Source organism: Tympanuchus pallidicinctus, unplaced genomic scaffold (genome assembly GCF_026119805.1).
Source record: "Tympanuchus pallidicinctus isolate F22 unplaced genomic scaffold, pur_lepc_1.0 scaffold7, whole genome shotgun sequence".
Lineage (NCBI taxonomy): Eukaryota > Metazoa > Chordata > Aves > Galliformes > Phasianidae > Tympanuchus > Tympanuchus pallidicinctus.
This window is the reverse complement of record NW_026294791.1, coordinates 27528018-27533072: the sequence shown is the minus strand read 5'-3', so window position 1 is coordinate 27533072 and position 5055 is coordinate 27528018. Positions and strand designations below refer to the sequence as shown.

Sequence of the window (5055 nt, the reverse complement as noted above, 5' to 3'; positions counted from 1 at the left end):
CGTTACTGGCCACATTACTGTACTTAAAAAGTTCCAAGAAATATGCTGCTTAGGAGCTACCCAATTATTTGTATGCAAGTATTAACTGTGAAGCAGCTTGGCATTACATTTATGCTGGCACATTTTGCATCTCTCTTTAAATATCTGTGTAAAAATTGTCTTGCTGAAGGTCATTAAAAATGTTTCTAACTAATGCATATATAAACAGACACATATATACATATATTTATTTTTATTTATATTTCTACTTTTTAATGTACAGATAGGGATTTGATTTTCTGCTAGAAATATGTGGAATATTAGGGATGCAAATGTAAAACTCCTTGAAGGCAGAAGCAGTTTGCTTCTATGTTCAAGTTTATTTCCATATTTGCAAGTTGAGAATATAAATGTTGTGGATCATTTTTTTAGTCTAATTTAAATATGTAAATGTTGCAAAATCACTGCACACCCGGGCACTCTCTGAATAAAATCTTGTGATTTGACTGTGTTGTAGATCTTTCCAATCTAACCTTTGCTGGTAGAAGAAAATATTTTCACACTAAATTTACTAATATGCAAATCTTAACATAAAACCTCTGTATAAAGTGAATCTTATATGGACGTGCAACCTGACAGCCAGACTTTATGCAAAAGTAGAATTGGGATTAATGCATGTAGTGACTAGGGATTAGAAGAAGTGAGCAGAAAACTTTGGATAGCTAACTGCAAACCCGAGCTTTGAGGAATGTCGTGAAAATACTGAATTATAACAGAAACTTTAAAATACAGACTTCTTACAGACCCCTTTTAGACTCTGAAAAGCTGCTCTCAGATCTCCCCAGAGCCTTCTCTTTTCCATGCTGCACAGCCCCAGCTCTCAGCCTGTCTTCATAGGGAGGTGTTCCAACACTGAGATCACTTTTGTGGCCCTCCTCTGGAAGCGCTCCGACAGCTCCATATCTCCCCTGTACTCCAAATCTGGACACAGAGCTCCAGGTGAGGCCTCACAGTGCAGAACAGAGGAGCAGGACCACCTCCCTCAACCTGCTGGCCACACTGCTTTCCTTTTGCTTTATATTGTTTTGTTTTTATCTGAAGAACACAACTATTATTAAGGAATGGAACATCTCTATTCCCAAAGATTGCCAGCAGACACAGTACCCTTGCAGGCAATGTAAGCAGAAAAGTTTAGGAATGAATGCAAAGATTAACCCAGGCATTATCTCTATCACAGAGTTACAGGTATAAAACCACAAACAGTTAGAGGAAGTTTGCATTTTTGCAGCTGCAAGTTTCCTCTGGGCTTTCTTTGCAGTGCTTACTACTCACAAAAATGACATAGTAAAATATTCATGAATAGCAGGTGTAATGCATTAAACATGATGAGCCTGCAGTGGAAGAATACCACTGTTGAACTGAAGGTTGTCAGCACAGAGATGTACGCTGTGTAAGGATATATGGAACGTGAGGGTAAGCAGGATGCAAGGATGTCTGCTTCATGAAGATATCTGGTTAATCATATACAAAGCTATTTCAAGTATAAAGTATATTTTTTTTCAGAATGGATACTCTGTGCACATGTGTGTGATTTGCTGGCAAAATTCAATCTGGACTAGCTAGCATGGAGGAGGAGACCAAAGGAAGTACTCAAATTTGGAGCTGGAGATTTGATGAAGAGAAACACAGCATACAGCCATCTGATATGGCCACAGAAGCTGGAAAGAATGAGGGTCAGCTCTAGGGATTGAGAGACCCACTGCTGTGAGTGTGGGAATGAATTATGACAGTGAGGGTGTGTGTGACCCAGCAGCAAAGTGCAGTCCTGGTCCGCTGGTGTGGCCATCTGTGTATCTGCTGTGTTTTTGTGCTCTGGGAAGGTGAATCAGACTGTGGAAAGGACAGGAAAACATCTCTGGCCACAGCCTTGCTCAGTGCTGGCAACTCCAGAAGCCCAGATTGTGGCACGCAGATTGTATGTGCAGGTCAGAGTGACAACATGTGAGGCATGATGCAGCATTACCCTATTTTCTAATACTGACATTTCTTTCAGCTTCTACAAAGTTTTCAAGATGTGAGCACAGAAAACAAACCAGTCAGGAAGCAGTTCTCTGCAGTGTGAGATGATGGATGTTTGGCTGGCGTACTTCATTTTTAAACATTTTCTTTAGCTGTCCTTCTCCTCAGTCTTCAAGATCCTTAATATCTGAAGATTGGCAAAATCTGCAAGACAGCAGCAAGCTCCATTTAGCACTTCTGTACATTTTTCAGTGTATCACAATAACATAGGATTCATTAAACACTCCATGAATTTTGTTATGGAGTTGTTTCAGACACCTTGTCCTTGCCAAAGGCTATTCTTATTAACACCCTAGTCTTTTTTTTTTTTTTTCCTTTCCAAAATGTGCATTCATTTTTATTAAGATTACTTATGATGGTATCAGTCTAAAGAATACCTTTGGATTCTGTAATATTTACCCCTGTTGATCCTCATTTGAATACATATGCAATTTAAGTTTTCTAAGCCACTGGCAATACCAGCTGGTTGTTCTGGAGAGTTTCCTAAAGCAAAATCCTCAAAAAAAAAAAAAAAAAAAAAAGGAATTAAAAAGATATTTATAGCTGAAACTTTTTGTATGTGATTTTCCATTCACTTTCATTTGTGATATTGTGTTAACAGATAAGTGTGACTTGGGATTCTGGAGGAGAAAGAAGTGCACAGAGAGAGCTACATTACACAAGTGCTTTGTAAACGAGGATGTTGAAAAGTAGAGCGACAGCATAAAAGCATTGTGAATAATGGAGAATTTTGCTGTGAGTTTGTTTAGACTGCAAAACTTTATCATCATTTCACATTAAGGTACTGAAAAGAAAATACGCACTAATTGTTGGTTAGCATGTCCAAAGTTTGTTAATTAAATACCTTTCATTTAAGTTTACACTAGCATATATATGTGATAATTACCTGCATAATACCTCATTCTTAGTGGAGGTTTCTAGCCAGGTCTCGTTGATGCCAATGAACTGCATGAAGACCTTCAGAAAGGGAGAATGAAAAGAACAGTTAGTTTTGTTGTTGGTTTTGTTGTTTTTTTCAGCTCTCCAAGTATTTTCTCTGTTGTAATGAATTTTTTCTTAGTCCTTTTCATTTCTTAGTTGCATGCTACTCAGAACTGCAACACGGACCATACTGTTTCTTTCTAATTATATACACATTTTAGATGATTCCAACTGGCTTAGTAATGCAGCCTCCATCGTTTTGCTGGTTTAGAAAATACTTCATTGTGTCTAATTCTGATTTTTACATCCTCTTCTGATTTTTGTAGCATTATTCATGGTTCTACATTTATATATCTAAACCTGATAGATTACTTGGGGTTTATAGAGCAAAGTTTTGGTAGCAAATGCTTGCAGGGGAGGCCTTTGTAAGAAAGGACCAGGAGCCAGCTCAAAGGGAATCTGCCACTGCCCAAAGCTGAGGCCATCAGGCATGCAGATGACATCTCTGTGATAGCGTATTTCAGAAAATATATAAAGTGTTGTGTAGCAGCTGTGAAAAACAGTGAGAAAAATGTTGATAGAAGTAAATCTGCAGACATCAAAGTCATTGAAGTAAGAGGGAGAGGAAATGCTCCAGGTGACAGAGCAAAGGTTTCCTGCAGCCCACGAGAGGCCTGCGGAGGAACAGGCTGGAGGAGCCCATGGGGCAGCAGTGGATGCGGCCTGGAGGAGGCCCGTGGCAGAGCAGGCTCATGGCAGGAGCTGGAGACAAGCCCACACAGGAATAGAATGTCTGGCAAGAGTTGTAGCCCATGGGAGACCCATACTGGAGCAGTCCATCCCTGAAGAATGACCCTTGTCACATGGACTCATGTTGGAGCAGTTACTGAAGAAATGCAGCATATTGCAAAGAAGGATTGCATGCCGTGGGGGGAACCCCATGCTTGAGTGGGAGAAGAATGTGACGAGGAAGGAGCTGGAGAGTTGGAGCGTTACCAACTGTCCTCAGTCTACTTTCCCAAACCCACCATGATGCTCCCCATGAAGGAGGTAGAGCAGTCAGGAGTGATGTTGTGCCAGGGAAGAAGGAGGGTAGGGAAAAGTGGTTTTAGCTTTGTTATATTTCTTACCATCCTATTCTCTTTTTAATTGAGAATAAATTAATCTTCCCCAGATTGAGTTTCTTTGTCCAAGGCAGTAGCTGATGAGTGATCTCCCTGCCCATATATCAACCTTTAAGTTTTTTCTCCTTGTCCTGCTGAGGAGAAGGAGTGAATGAGTGGCTCGCTGGGCATCCAGTGTCCAGACAGGTCAACTTACCACATAGGCATACAGAGTGCTTGTTATAAGCCCACCTGTTAAAGCAATTAAACCATACCATTAAGGTTCTCCTATAGTTAAGACTGCTTTTCCTACACAGGAATACATAGACCTTCTAGAAGCCCAGTGACAGTCTGATCCTGGTGCAATAGTCTGTATGATTTACACAGTATTTATAATTGGCGTTCATATTTATTTTCTAGGTTTAGAAATTAAGTAAATATGTAGAAACTTTACTATTTCTTCATTTTAAATGTTCACTTGCAGTGATTTGACACTTTATTTCTTCAAGAGCATACATAAGCTCTTTTGCTTTCTACATTTTTGCAAAGTTTAGCACTGAAAACAAACCACAGTGAATTAATTTAAAAATACATTCACAAAAGGCTCACTTACTGCAGTTCTGAACTTTGCCACTGATTACAGTCATTTGTGGTTAATTAAGAACAAACCGTAAGCAATCTGTCAGCAGCAGGAAATTATTAGAAAAAGATACAGTCCTTGCTTCTCAATTGAGTAGTAAGAAGAATAGAAAAAATAACAGCTTTGCATCTGTAGCACATAATAGTAGGTATTAATAGTTCCTGCAGACATTTAAATCACATATTCAGATCTTAAGTTTCAAGAAGGTCAAGGAGATGCTACTTCATCCTGTTTATTTACAACTTATTCTGTACTACAGTGATACTTCATGAAGTGAAATGAATCAGAATCTATCCTTCTTTTTCTTCCCCTAAAGCATACAATCTTATGAGA

At 39.1% G+C, this 5055-nt stretch overlaps 1 long non-coding RNA gene across 1 annotated transcript; it reads right to left on the bottom strand.

Annotated features, from left to right (window-relative positions):
- Positions 1-1201: 1201 nt before the first annotated feature.
- LOC128072197 (uncharacterized) lies at positions 1202-4286 on the bottom strand. The gene is made up of 3 exons (XR_008202167.1): positions 4110-4286; positions 2945-3015; positions 1202-2202 (listed from the first exon to the last, which is right to left on the bottom strand). It is a non-coding gene; the product is annotated as an uncharacterized LOC128072197 (long non-coding RNA).
- Positions 4287-5055: the final 769 nt, after the last annotated feature.